The sequence below is a fragment of the Arachis stenosperma genome, chromosome 7 (assembly GCF_014773155.1).
Source record: "Arachis stenosperma cultivar V10309 chromosome 7, arast.V10309.gnm1.PFL2, whole genome shotgun sequence".
Classification (NCBI taxonomy): Eukaryota; Viridiplantae; Streptophyta; class Magnoliopsida; order Fabales; family Fabaceae; genus Arachis; species Arachis stenosperma.
The window spans coordinates 79,703,950-79,720,088 of NC_080383.1; the positions used below are offsets into that span (position 1 = coordinate 79,703,950).

Here is a 16,139-nt window from a genome sequence, read left to right on the forward strand (position 1 = left end):
TAAGAGAAGATCAAAGAGCAATGAGGGAGGAGCAACAAAGGCAAGGAAGGGACATAGAAGAGCTTAAGGACATCATTGGTCCTTCAAGAAGAAGACGCCACTAAGGTGGACTCATTCCTTGTTCTTATTTCTCTGTTTTTCGATTTTTATGCTTCATGTCTATTTATGTTTTGTGTCTCTACTTCATGATCATTAATATGTAGTAACTATGTCTTAAAGCTATGAATAAATTCCATAAATCCTTCACCTCTCTTAAATAAAAAATGTTTTTAATTCAAAAGAACAAGAAGTACATAAATTTTGAAAATTGTCCTTGAATTTAATTTAATTATATTGATGTGGTGACAATACTTTTTGTTTTCTGAATGAATGCTTAAACAGTGCATATTTTTTATCTTGTTGTTTATGAATGTTAAAATTGTTGGCTCTTGAAAGAATGATGAACAAAGAGAAATATTATTGATGATCTAAAAAATCATGAAATTGATTCTTGAAGCAAGAAAAAGCAGTGAAAAAACAAAAGCTTGCGAAAAAAAATTATTGGCAAAAAAAAATTTAGAAAGAAAAAGAAAAAGCCAATAGCCTTTAAAACCAAAAGGCAAGGGTAAAAAGGATCCAAGGCTTTGAGCATCAATGGATAGGAGGGCCCAAGGAAATAAAATCCAGGCCTAAGCGGCTAAATCAAGCTGTCCCTAACCATGTGCTTGTGGCATGCAGGTCCAAGTGAAAAGCTTGAGACTGAGTGGTTAAAGTCATGATCCAAAGCAAAAAGAGTGTGCCTAAGAGCTTTGGACACCTCTAACTAGAGACTCTAGCAAAGCTAAGTCACAATCTGAAAAGGTTCACCCAATCATGTGTCTGTGGCATTTATGTATCCGGTGGTAATACTGGAAAACAAAGTGCTTAGGGCCACGGCCAAGACTCATAAAAGTAGCTGTGTTCAAGAATCAACATACTTAACTAAGAGAATCAATAACACTATCCGAAATTCTAAGTTCCTAGAGAAGCCAATCATTCTGAACTTCAAATAAAAAAGTGAGATGCCAAAACTGTTCAGAAGCAAAAAGCTACAAGTCCCGCTCATCTAATTAGAATTAATATTCATTGATATTTTGGAATTTATAGTATATTCTCTTCTTTTTATCCTAATTGATTATCAGTTGCTTGGGGACAAGCAACAATTTAAGTTTGGTGTTGTGATGAGCGGATAATTTATACGCTTTTTGGCATTGTTTTTAGGTAGTTTTTAGTATGATCTAGTTACTTTTAGGGATGTTTACTATGAGTTTGTGTGTTTTTCTGTGATTTCAGATATTTTCTGGCTGAAATTGAGGGACCTGAGCAAAACTCTGATAGAAGGCTGACAAAGGACTGCTGATGCTGTTGGAATTTGACATCCCTGCACTCGAAATGGATTTTCTGGAGCTATAGAACTCCAAATGGCGTGCTCTCAACGGCGTTGGAAAGTATACATCCAGAGATTTCCATCAATATATAATAGTCTATACTTTATTCGTGATTAGACGACGTAAACTGGCGCTCAACGCCAGTTCCATGCTGCATTCTGGAGTCAAACGCCAGAAACACGTCACGAACCAGAGTTGAACGCCCAAAACACGTTACAACTTGGCGTTCAACTCCAAGAGAAGCCTCACCTCGTGGCTAGATCAAGCTCAGCCCAAGCACACACCAAGTGGGCCCCGAAAGTAGATTTATGCATCAATTACTTACTCCTGTAAACCCTAGTAGCTAGTTTAGTATAAATAAGACTTTTTACTAGTGTATTAGTCGTCCTTTTTGACCACGTTACATCTTTGGTCTCAGTTTTATTTTATTCATCTTAGGAGACTATTGATCACGTTTTGGGGGCTGGCCATTCGGCCATGCCTGGACCTTTCACTTATGTATTTTCAACGGTGGAATTTCTACACATCATAGATTAAGGGTGTGGAACTCTGCTGTACCTCAAGTTTCAATGCAATTACTATTATTTTCTATCCAATTCGATTTATTCCTATTCTAAGATATTCGTTGCACTTCAACTTGATGAATGTGATGATCTGTGACACTCATCATCATTCTCACCTATGAACGCGCGTGACTGACAACCACTTCCGTTCTACCTTAGACCGGGCGCATATCTCTTGTATTCCTTAATCAGAATCTTCGTGGTATAAGCTAGAATTGATGGCGGCATTCATGGGAATCCGAAAAGTCTAACCTTGTCTGTGGTATTCCGAGTAGGATTCCGGGATTGAATGACTGTGACGAGCTTCAAACTCCTGAAGGCTGGGCGTTAGTGACAGACGCAAAAGAATCACTGGATTCTACTCCAACCTGATTGAGAACCGACAGATGATTAGCCGTGCTATGACAGAGCATTTGGACCTTTTTTACTGAGAGGATAGGATGTAGCCATTGACAATGGTGATGCCCTACATACAGCTTGCCATGGAAAAGAGTAAGAAGGATTAGATGAATGTAATAAAAAAGTAGAGATTCAGAAGGAACACAGCACCTCCATGCACCTATCTGAAATTCCCACCATTGGATTACATGAGTAACTTTATCTTTATTTCCTGTTTATTTTATTTATCTTTTGAATATCTAATCCAATCATATTTGAATCAGTCTGACTGAGATTTACAAGATGACCATAGATTACTTCATACCAACAATTTCCGTGGGATCGACCCTTACTCACGTAAGGTATTACTTGGACGACCCAGTGCACTTGCTGGTTAGTTGTGCGGAGTTGTGACTAAGTGTAATTCACGTGTGAGAGCTACCAAATTATTGGAGCCATTGTTGATGATCACAAAATCCGTGCACCAATCACCCTTGTTCTACATGGGTTCCGTGCGATTCCTCACTCGGATTGTGTTGAACTAAAGCTAGAGATTGCATTGCGGATTCCAATAGAGTATCTGAGCAATATTGGATATGTGACATATAATCCCGTTGACTATGGGTGTGTGAGGTCTCTGTGGCGTTAAGGCTAGAGTAAGAGAAGCAGCACTTTCTGATCCGGAAGATCTGCCTTGTCTGTGGCACCTTGAGTAGGATCGTGAAGGGGAGTGGATTTCTTAGAGCTTCATCTTCTGCTACAGTGAGAAACCTAAAGGTGGCTTGATAAGAGGACATGAGTCATCTCAACGTGGTGGATTGCTGCAGTGGAGGAGGTTAACTTGATGAGAGGACATGAGTTAATTACTTACGACTGCCATTGAATGAATCAGAAGGTTATTGAAGAAGACAGTAAGAAAAGTTAATCCGGAAAGACAAAGCATCTCTGAAGTCTCAACCATTCTATCACCATTGAATTCCTATCTACCTAGTAACATTCTATTTATCTGTTTTATATACTTTTCGTGACAGACTATAATTTCTATCCACCTAACTAAGATCTACAAGATATTCACTACTTGTTCAAACCAACAATCTCTATGGAATCGACCCTGACTCACCTAAGGTATTATTTGGATGACCTGGTATATTTGCCAGTTTATCTGTACGAATTCTGTGAAGCCAGTTTCATGCACCAATACACAAAATGAAATCCGAAATCTCGACATTTACTTAACCGAACTAGTGAGTGTTGCTTTGCATTGTCCATAAATTGGTTCACATAATCTTCGAAGAAATATCCCACATTCAATCACTATGTTAATTTGTCCCTTATTGAAACGGTAGTGAAATCCCATCTTTCTTTATTTTCCCTTATGAATTAATGCCAATTATTCCATGGTGGAATTTGAAAGATGAAAAACCTACTCATCCGTGCCATTGAAGAAAACAATTAAGAACCCCATAATACATATGGTCCTACATAGGGACCATCCTCTTAATTAGGATTCCTTGATTGTGGTTGTGGTAGCAATGGCAATGGACATGCATGAGACACAGGGAACGGATGGTTGTGAATACTAAAATAAGTAGGCGACCAAAACCAAATTTTTTGGTTTTAAATTGATGGGCTTATTTAATAGGCCAAGCCCAGTCCAAAGCATGTAGGTCATGTTTGCCATCAAAATATGTTGCTCAGATGAGTTGGAACTTGATCTTAATTGCAACCTTGTCGTCATGATAGTGTGCTCATAATTATTTCTTGAAAATCAGTTTAGCAAAAATGAGAATGCCAGTTTTAATCACGATGCATTTAACAAAAGATAAAAAATAAATCAATAATTCTTTTAATTTAATTTTTTGTGTCATATTCAGCTTTATTTATTCAATATCTAGAGTAAATACATAACCCACCTCTTTCCATTTTCATGAAAGATCCCATGGTTGTCTGGCTAAAAAAAGGGTGTGTCTCAATTCTCAAAAAATGAATAAATAAAAATTGTCTTGAGTATTTATTTTAATAATACAAAAAATGACTAATTAAATGAAAGCCGAACATTTTTTCTTTGATTTAATGGTGGATATTATCTAGTTTTTATTACCAGAAATATTACTATCAAAGCTTTTATTATTACTAAAATGATTAGAAAATTTTCTTCAAATTACTAAATGAATGAAAAATTATACAGTTTCACGTTTCAATATATATCACAAATAATAAAAACCTTTAAAAAGATAAAAATATTTAAAAAAAGGGAAAAGCAAGGAAGAAAATAATTGTCTTTCATATCTGATGAGAAATTGAGAACTACTAGCCTACTTCTACTACTAGTAGTCTACTAATAAAAGGAATAGTAAATGATTCAAGGTTTTGAACGTAAACAAAAAAAAAAAAAATTATTAGTGGGGCCAAGGAAGAATTTGGTGGTAATCCTTGTCAGAAAGCGTTGATGGTGTCTTTGGTGTGAATCATTAAAGAAAGCAAGTGGGTCGGTGGCCTGTCCTTTTGTACGGGCGTACGGTCCATACGGAAAAACCCACCTTCTTGACAACTCCGCCTAACCTATCTCTTTGGCCCCACACCGCTTCGGTTACGCACTCTCCCCTCTCCCCGCTTTTCACGCGCCACAGGCATCTGCATTTTGCAGCGGCCTGCTATCACTCATCGTTATAGTTGTCAAAACTGAATTGGTAATCAAACCGGTCAGATTATTAATTTACTAGTTTATTAATTCAATCGATAAATTATTAATTCAATCGGTAAAATCATTCTCACACAAATAAAAAATATAAAATAGTTAAAAATTTAAAATTAAAATTTAAAATACATATTTTTATTAATATTTTAAGAACAGTTAAATCAAATTCTATAAATAATTAATACAAAGATAGACATATAATTAATTCATACTACTATATAATATCTTGATTAAATACAATAAGAATAACAATTTATGAATTATATCAAAAGAATAATTTCAAGGTCTAAATATTTTTATATAATTAAATAATTATATAAATTTATTTTTTTCAGAATAACTAATTTTTATTTTATTTTTTTATTCATTATCATTTTTTATTTTAAAATTAATTAATTTGTACTTCAGTTAAAAAATGAGTTAAGTATTTTCATATATATATGTGTGTGTGTGTGTATTAGTTAGAAAGAATTGATATATATATTTTAAAAAGCATTCAAAAAGCTAAAGAAACGGGTTATTGCAGTGGTTGTCAACTTTGTCTTAATTTCAGAAGAGCCAAGTTTGACTTCCATTGCTTGCAATACATTTTTTCTAATTTCACAACCCGCATGCTGACGTTAGCATAACGTCATCGGCACGCAAGTTGACCATTGACCCCGTTGTTGACCGGACCGGTTTGATTCTAAACCGTGTCAGTTTTGACCGATTTGATCGATTCGTACCGGTTTTGACCGGTTCATTTTCTTAAGCGGTCAGTATATTAAACCGAATCGGTATAAAATTTGATTCGTCGATTTTTTGGTCAAACCGGCCGGTCCGATTCGGTATTTTAATTATTGATTTCTTAATTTAACTAATTTAATGGTAATGTAATCAAAAAAATTATTTTATAATTAAATAATAAATAATAAATAATAAATAATAAATAAATACCTTATCTCATAATTATAGATAGTATAATTGAATCACAAAATATAAAACATTACATCATTATAAAAATCACAAAACACGAAAGTACAATTAATCAATAATCATACAATCTAAACACATTATTATTGTATAAAAATCACAAAATACAACAGCATTACAATAGAGTAGTCATAGCAAATTAATAATTAATTAATCATTCAATAATTTAAATCTAAAATATAATTAAATCATTAACTAAGTCACAATTTAAGTATAATTGAGCCACAAAACACAAAATAGTAGCACATCACTATAAATAAAAATCACAAAATACAAAACAGTAACACAATAGTTAACCAGTAAACTAAATCAACTAATCCTTCAATGATTCAATCCAAAACAAGAAAATAAAATAACAAATGTACAATACATCAAAGGAGCAAAGCTAACCATTCAATTATTCAAATTTTAATCTGAGTACTACTAGTAGAATCCCAAACAAAAATAAATGCTTTGAGCAAAGAATGAAAAAGAAGAGAAAATAAAAATTAAAATCAATTGAAGCCATTGTCTTCATTTTGAGTAGTCTGAGCAAACAATACAATTCAATTACAATATCACAGCAATCTACAACAACCCACTCCAACCAGTAATCTCAACAGTCAAAATTATTGAAAATTATGCAACCCAGTAACAAGTAACGACAACAAAGTTTACAGATTAAATAATAACAATTATTCAAAAGTATCTAAATTCCTAAATCACAGTAATAAAATATCATCATTCACAGATTAACTAACAAAAATTAGTCAATTATAATTACAAAAAAATTAATACCTAGAAGCTAGAACAGAGTAGATTGAGCTAGAGGGACATGGAGCACAACCGAAGGGCTGACGCGGCTAAACGGATAGGAGCGCAATGGAACAGAGTTGGCACCGGTGGAGGAGAAGGAATTTGCAACGGTGATTACGCGATGGAGGGAAAGGAAGTTGCAACAGTGGCTGGACAAAAGTGAGGGAGTGAGGGAGGAGCTCGATGAGAGGAAGGAGAAGGAGAGTGGCTGAGTGTGAGACGAGCTTGATGAGAGGAAGGAGAAGGAGAAGGTGCTCGATTTGACGCGGCGATAGAGACAAGCTACAACAATGCTAAAGCAGTGGGATGACGATTGTACCAGATTTGGCGAATGTGGTAGGATGGTGGCGGTGACATAGCTTGAAGAAGAGAGTAGTGATGAAGGTTAGGGTTTTTCTTTCAGAGGAAAGCAGAATGAAGGTGAGTGATAGTGGGGTTCTTTTATTTTTTCTAATTTTTTTAATTTAAAACTAAAAATGGTGCCATTTTGGGATGAAATGTGAAAATCGGCCAGATCTCGGTTCGGTCTGACTAATCAGTTTTCGTTCGGTTCAACGACTTAATTTCGATTTTGGAAACAGGCGGTTATACCTTTCAACCAAATCACTTTTCTCATCGGTTCACAATTCAACCAGTTCGACTAGCCGATTCGAACCAATTTTCAGAACCTTACTATTAATACTCTCTTGTTATCGTATTATATGATTTTTTATTTAAACAAAAAGTTATTACTTTTGAATTTGCGGAGATCTCATAGGATAACGAAGAAAAATATATTCGCATGCGTAATAAGTAATAAATAGATTTTTATTCGTATTGTTGTTATGCTATTTTAGGGTCTATATCCTCAATTTTTGTTTTAATATTCGTTAATTGGGTCCCTTGCCGGAACAGTCTCTAAACCTGATTAATCGGGTCCAGGCCTTCTTCATGGCCTAAACCAACTCGGTAATCCCAAACTCCTAACCAACATTCAAAATCAAATACCCCTCTTATTTTAATTAATATGATAAGATAAGATAACAACCGCAAAGGCTCCCTTACGTATGTTACACCTTCTAAACCTCACCTGTACCTCTCAGATCCATTCTGACTTGAGTGTTGAAGTGTTTTTGAAAGTACCACCCCCCGCTGCTCCAAGTAGATCCGATCCCGTCACCACCTAAGGCTGGCGAGTCCCTAATCCACCTCACAACCCGTACTAGTAATATCTTATACATTGGCCCTGTCTATGGGGACTTGCCAAGTCTTGGCGACATGACAGAAGAATTCGGGGAGCAGTTGTCAAGCCACCTCCACGAGTCAAACATTCCAAACCCAACACCCGGAGCAACGTCCTTTGATGAGTGTGACTTAGTGGCACTGAGCTACCGAGATCATGGAATGCTGCGAACATACGAGGCTACTACTCATAGGCAAGCCCCAATGAGTTGATAACTTCAGCAATTTAAGGTATATTTGTAGTTTTTGTGTTTCCTTTACTTTGCTTTACCTTTTCTCTTTTTTGATATTTATGTTCAAATTGCTTTTTTGGGCACTCTTTCTTACCCAAAAAACAACGAGAAGTTTTAACGAGGCCAACCTTTAATAAAGGTTATTCATGCAAATACTCCTTTTTAAGCTTTCGTATTTTTACCCGAGCAAATGGTACAAACAAAATAGCTACCCCAGTGCCCAATCACCCTCGAGGCCAACGAAACAAATATTCAAATAAACAAAACAAAGCATAAAATTCTGACCACCAAGGGGCCTACAAATAGTTCATAACAAAATGGCCAGGAAAGGCCACTAAAGCAGTTTTAAATTGCCGAAGAGACGGCTTACAAATGTAAAAGAAACTGTTTCACAAAACAAGCAATGTATATATGTCAAATAAACGGCTAACAAACTTTAGAAATAAAATAAACTTAGCTACTCAAGGTCCATGATCTGCCTGTCCTTCACAGTCTGAAAAGCTCCCACAATGGACACATGTACATCCGGAGCCAACACCTATACCTGAGCTTTTAAAGATTCCTCAGTAGCCGAGAAGGCCGTTTTCGCATTAACTAGTAGACCAGCATTTTGGTTCTTCAAACCCTCTACCTCGGCCTTTGTAGCCTTGGACTCAGAACGAGCCACCGCAGCAGCACTGTTAGCTTTGGCCATAAACTTCTAAGCCCTAGCCACCTGGGACGTAAGCTCGGTTTCCCTCTCCAACAATTGCAAAATCTCAGAACTCGCATCCACGGCAGCTATAGCCGCCTTTGCCCTTGCAGTTTCAGACATCTCTAGCTGTTCCTTTAGAGTGCTAAGCTTCACTTAAGCTTGACGAAGTTTCCTATCTAGAAGGAAAGTCTGCAAAAGTATTGGTTCGGCCCTCTGGATGATAGCGGCCGATCGAAGCAGAGTAAGGTACACTAACTTAGCCTGACCAGAAAGATCACAATCCCTGAAGAACTCATTAGTGCTGGGAAACAAATGTCAATCAATAAAACCAGGAGCATCAAAAGGACGGTCCATCACATAGGGGGTAACCACCCCTGTACTAACACCTTCCTGATTTCCCCCAGACCTTTTATGCTTCCTATTGGATTTGGGGACCGGAATCTCCTGGATATCATTGTCCCTGACAGGCCTCTTTTGAACAATCTGTTGCAAGACTAACTAGGAATTAGGGATAGAAGCTGCCAAAGGCATCGATTGAGAAGATCCCTCACGCCCATCCTCTAAAGAATGAACGAAAGCAGCCTTCAACCACTGCAATATTGTCATCCCATCAACCATCCCAAGTATGAAACACAAAGAAGTCAAAGAGCGTAAGTTACGAAATTGAAAGGCAGATACACAAACTCAAAAGACTAACAAGAAACTACCAATATACATCCTGCCTGCCTCAAGACCTCCCAATATATCCCCAGGGTTTAATGGTCTATCCTCAAATATCACCATCAACACATCAACGATATCCTTATTTTTGGACGAAAGGCCATCATAAGTTATCCTCATGAGGTAGGAAGCCATGCCCCAAAATTCCAGTATGGGCGAACCCGATGCTTGATGAGCGGATAATTTATACGCTTTCTGGCATTGTTTTTAGGTAGTTTTTAGTATGATTTAGTTAGTTTTTAGTAAATAATTATTAGTTTTTAAGCAAAATTTACATTTCTGGACTTTACTACGAGTTTGTGTTTTTCTGTGATTTCAGATATTTTCTGGCTGAAAAATTGAGGGACCTGAGCAAAAATCTGATTCAAAGGCTAAAAAAGGACTGCAGATGTTGTTGGATTCTGACCTCCCTGCACTCGAAATGGATTTTCTAGAGCTACAAAAGCCCAATTGGCGCGCTCTCAATTGCGTTGGAAAGTAGACATCCTGGGCTTTCCGGAAATATATAATAGTCCATACTTTTCCCGAGTTTTGGCGACGCAAACTGGCGTTCAAACGCCAACTTCCTGTCTTATTCTGGCGTTAAACGCTAGAAACAGGATAAAAGCTGGAGTTAAACTCCCAAACTGGCATAAAAGTTGGCGTTTAACTCCAAAAAAAGTCTCTACACATAAAAGCTTCAATGCTCAGCCCAAGCACACACCAAGTGGGCCCGGAAGTGGATTTCTGCATCATTTACGTATTTTTGTAATCCTAGTTACTAGTTCTCTATAAATAGGACCTTTTACTAGTGTATATCGAATCTTTTGGACCATTGTTCACATTTTGGGAGGCTGGCCATTCGGCCATGCCTATCCTATTTTTACTTATGTATTTTCAACGGTGGAGTTTCTACACCTCATAGATTAAGGTATGGAGCTCTGCTGTTCCTCGAGTATTAATGCAAAGTACTATTGTTCTTCTATTCAATTCAAGCTTATTCTTATTCCAAGATATTCATTCGCACACAAGAACATGATGAATTGATGATCAAGTGACACTCATCACCATTCTCGCTTATGAACGCGTGCCTGACAAACACTTCCGTTCTACATGAAAACAAGCTTGAATGCATATCTCTTGGGTCTCTAATCAACGATTCACATCGTTTCCCCTCTGACAATGGGGCATCTGAATCCGAGATTAGAATCTTCGTGGTATAGGCTAGAATCAATTGGCAGCATTCTTGAGATCCGGAAAGTCTAAACCTTGTATGTGGTATTCCGAGTAGGATCTGGAAAGGGATGACTGTGACGAGCTTCAAACTCATGACTGTTGGGGGTATTGACAGACGCAAAAGGTTCATTGGATCCTATTCCAACACAAGTGAGAACCAACAGCTGATTAGCCATGCGGTAGTTGTGCCTGGTATTTTTCATCCGAGACGAGAAATTCGACAATTGATTAGCCGTACAGAAACCTTAGAGGACCATTTTCACTGAGAGGACGGGAGGTAGCCATTGACAATGGTGATCTCCAATATACAGCTTGCCATGGAAAGGAGTATGAATGATTGAATGAAGACAGTAGGAAAGCAGAGATTCAGAAGGAATAATGCATCTCCATACGCTTATCTGAAATTCCCACCAATGAATTACATAAGTATTTCTATCTTTATTTTATGTTTATTTATCTTTTAATTATCAAAACTCTATAACCATTTGAATCCGCCTGACTGAGATTTACAAGATGACCACAGCTTGCTTCAAGCCGACAATCTCCATGGGATCGACCCTTACTCACGTAAGGAATTACTTGGACGACTGAGTGCACTTGCTGGTCAGCTGTGCGAAGTTGTGAAGAGATGTGTGAATCATGGTATTGTGCACCAAGTTTTTGGAGCCATGCCAAGGGATAACAATTTCGTGCACCAAGTTTTTGGCGCCGTTGCCGGGGTGTTCGAGTTTGGACAACTGACGGTTCATCTTGTTGCTCAGATTAGGTAATTTTCTTCTTGTTTCAACCTTTATTTTATTTTCAAAAAGTTTTCAAAAATCTTTCAAAATTTTTTTCTTCTGTTTCGTTTTTCCAAAATAATTTTTGAAAAATCCAAAAAAATTTTTTAATAAAATCATAAAAAACCAAAAAAATATTTTGTGTTTCTTGTTTGAGTCTAGTGTCTATTTTTAAGTTTGGTATCAATTGCATGTTTTAATTTTTCTAAAAAAATTTTCGAAAATTCATGCATTGCATTCTTCATGATCTTCAAGTTGTTCTTGATGAGTCTCCTTGTTTGATCTTCATATTTTCTTGTTTTGTGTCTTTTGTTGTTTTTCATATGAATTTTTGAATTCATAGTGTCTAAATATGAAAAATCTCTAAGTTTGGTTTCTTGCATGTTTTTCCTTTCTTGAAATTTTTTCAAAAATAAGTTCTTGATGTTCATTATGATCTTCAAAGTGTTCTTGGTGTTCATCTTGACATTTATAGTGTTCTTGCATGTATCATTTGTTTTAATACAAAATTTTTATGTGTTGAGTCATTTTGTGATTTTTCTCTTTCCTCATTAAATTCAAAAAATCAAAAAAATATCTTTTCCTTATTTCACTCATAAATTTCGAAATCTTTGGGTTGACTTAGTCAAAAATTTTTTAAAATAAGTTGTTTCTTGTTAGTCAAGTCAAGATTTCAATTTCAAAAATTTATGTTTTCAAAATCTTTTTCAAAATCAAATCTTTTTCATTTTTTTCCTTTGTTTTTCGAAAATTTTCAAAAATCTTTTTCAAAACTTTTCAAAATCTTTTTCCTATTTTTACCTCATATTTTTCGAAATTAATACTAACAATTAATGTTTTGATTCAAAAATTTCAAGTTTGTTACTTTCTTGTTAAGAAAGATTCAAACTTTAAATTTTAGAATCATATCTTTTGATTTCTTGTGAGTCAAGTCATTAATTCTGATTTTAAAAATTAAATCTTTTTCAAAATAAATTTCAATGATATCTTTTCAATGATATCTTTTCAAACATATCTTTTTCAAATCATATCTTTTTCAAACTTTAATTTCAAAATATCTTTTTCTAACTTCTTATCTTTTCAAAATTAATTTCAAAATATTTTTCAAAATTACCTAACTAATTCTCTCTCTTCTAATTTTCGAAAATCACCTCCCTCTTTTTCAAAAAATCTTTTTAATTAACTAATTGATTTAAATTCTAATTTTATCTCTTCTAACTTTTTCAAAAATTGCTAACCCATTTTTCAAAATAATTTTCGAATTTCTCTCTCTCATCTCTTTCTAATTATTTTATTTATCTACTAACACTTCTCTTCTACTCATAATTCGAACCCTCTTCTCTTCTCTCTCTATGTTCTAATTTTTCCTCCTCTATTCTTCTTCTCTTTTACTCACATAAAGGAATCTCTATACTATGACATAGAGGATTCCTCTTCTTTTCTGTCCTCTTCTTTTTCATATGAGCAGGAGTAAGGACAAGAACATTCTTGTTGAAGGACCTTGAACCTGAAAGGACTCTGAAGAAGAAGCTAAGAGAAGCTAAAGCACAACAATCCAGAGAAAACCTTACAGAGAATCTCGAAAAAGAAGTAATGGCCGAACCCAACAACAATAACAATGCAAGGAAGGTGCTTAGTGATTTTACTACACCAACTTCCAACTTCCATGGAAGAAGCATCTCAATCCCTGCCATTGGAGTAAACAATTTTGAGCTTAAGCCTCAATTAGTTTCTCTGATGCAACAGAATTACAAGTTTTATGGACTTCCATCAGAAGATACTTTTTAGTTCTTAACTGAATTCTTGCAGATCTGTGATACTGTTAAGACCAATGGAGTTGATCCCGAGGTCTATAAGCTTATGCTTTTCCCTTTTGCTGTAAGAGACAGAGCTAGAATATGGTTGGACTCTCAACCTAGAGATAGCCTGAACTCTTGGGATAAGCTGGTCACGGCTTTCTTAGCCAAATTTTTTCCTCCTCAAAAGCTGAGCAAACTTAGAGTGGATATTCAAACCTTCAGACAGAAAGAAGGTGAATCCCTCTATGAAGCTTGGGAAAGATACAAGCAACTGACCAAAAAGTGTCCTTCTGACATGCTCTCAGAATAGACCATCCTGGATATATTCTATGATGGTCTGTCTGAATTGTCTAAGATGTCATTGGACCATTCTGTAGGTGGATCTATTTACCTAAAGAAAATGCCTGTAGAAGCTCAGGAACTCATTGAAATGGTTGCAAATAACCAGTTCATGTACACCTCTGAAAGGAATCCTTTGAGTAATGAAACACCTCAGAGGAAGGGAGTTCTTGAAATTGATGCTCTGAATGCCATATTGGCTCAGAACAAAATGTTGACTCAGCAAGTCAATATGATTTTTCAGAGTCTGAATGGATTGCAAAATGCATCCAACAGTACTAAAGAAGCATCTTCTGAAGAAGAAGCTTATGATCCTGAGAACCCGGCAATGGCAGAGGTAAATTACATGGGTGAAGCCTATAGAAACACCTATAATCCCTCATGGAGAAATCACTACAACAAATATGGCCTTTAGCAACGCCAAATTTTGCAACGTCTTAAAACCGTTCTCTTAGATAGGTTTAGACAACGGTTTTTTAAAGTGTTACTGTTGAATTTCATTTTTCATCAATTTCTAGCAACACAGTAAAACCGTTCTGTTTGACTATTTTAAAGAACGGTTTTATAACCGTTACCATGATTTGGCTTTAAGCAACGGTTTTCGATTGTTGTTTAAAGAATTGCACAAAAGAAACGCATTAAAACCGTTGCCGAAATGCTACACTTTAAAACCGTTCCATTAGATTGTCTGTGACAACGGTTTTTACAGTGTTGCTGTTGAAGTTCATTTTTTCATTATGCTATAGTAATAAAATAAAACCGTTCTCGTTGACTATTTTAAAGAACGGTTTTACAACCATTACAACAATTATTTATGAAACAACCATTTTCTAATATTATTTAAATAATTATACAAATTAAACAATACTAATAAAAATAATTGAAGATAATTATATAAATTAAAACTATTTTTTTTATAAATATTGAATTTATAAAATATTCAAAATCTATTGTTATAAAAAATAACAAATATTATTTTAAAAAAATAAAATTAAAATAAATTTATTATAAATATTATATATTATTATAAATATATAAAACATATTATATTTTGAACACATAAAGCTAAAATAAATTTATAATAAATATTATATAATTTTATTATAAATATATAATAAATATTTAATATAAAGAAATAAAATTAAAATAATAATTTTTCCCTAAGTAATAAACCAATACATACACAGCGAATAAAAAACAAGAGCTAAGCCCTCATCTTCTCTTCAAAAGCAGCAAAGAGCGAAGAACGCTCTTCCTCCTTCCACCGTACCGAGCCCTAACCCACCCATCAGAATCAGAGACGCATCGCACCACAGCTCTCCATGAAGGCATAAATCGCACCATCATCAGAATCACAAGGAAGCCCCAAAGCGCATCTCACAATCGTCGCACCAACATCGTCGCTGCGCTGCGTTCTTCCGAAATCGTCGCTACGCTGCGTTCTTCCCGAATCGTCGCTGCCTCCTTCTTCCCGGCGTCGCTGAGTCTCTCCTCTCTGTGGAGTCGGTGCTTCTCCCCTCTCCGAGGCTTCACTGCTTCTCCACAGCGTCCTTGATCTCCCCTGTTCTGCTTCTGGTTCGCTGCTTCTACTTTGCTATTTCTGCTTCAGTGTCTTAGCTGATTGTGGATTGTGCTTTGCTGTTGTTGCTTCGCTGCTGCTGGTTTGCTGCATTGGCTGTTTGTGGGTTGTCATCTGTGGTAAGGGGTTTTCTTCTCTGATTTTCTGTTTTTTAGTTAGGGCTTGATTGGTTGTTTGGTATTTTTGTTGGCTGTGAAAAGTGGTGAAATTTGTGAACATGAGCAAGATGAGGGTTGAATGTTGACTGAGCTTTTGTTCTGGTTTGAATTTGGACTGCGTACTTGTGAAATGAACCTGGGGCTTAGGTTAATCTGTTATTTAAGATAGCAAAACTTTTATTATATGCGAGTAGTGTGTTCAATGGCATTATGGTTCTGTTTCTCTGCTCTCTGAGGTATTCTATGGTGGATTCCCAATAACTCTTTATTGAGGATTATAGAGTAATTTCTATATTGCTGTTTCTCAATTGTTTATTTTTTATTTTATTTATCTGCTTTGTTTATTTTAGCCTTGTTGTATAATGTTATTATTTGAGTGAGTTGTGGACTGCTTTTCATGTTGGTTGGTTTCATCTAGGATAACAGAGGAATTTCATGCTTATTCCAACTATTCGACTTAGAGATTAGCATAAATTCTGCTCTTCTTCCTACATACCTCAATTAATCAGGATAAATATTTATTATGTTAAATATTTGATGGAAAATGTGATGCTTGTAGATGCTCCCCATTCTTGATTCGCAGTTACAAT

General features: G+C 35.6%; 1 non-coding gene across 1 annotated transcript; it reads right to left on the minus strand.

The window, feature by feature from the left end:
- Window positions 1-13,666: 13,666 nt before the first annotated feature.
- On the minus strand, window positions 13,667-13,770 carry LOC130943081 (small nucleolar RNA R71). The gene has a single exon (XR_009071616.1). It is a non-coding gene; the product is annotated as a small nucleolar RNA R71 (small nucleolar RNA).
- Window positions 13,771-16,139: the final 2,369 nt, after the last annotated feature.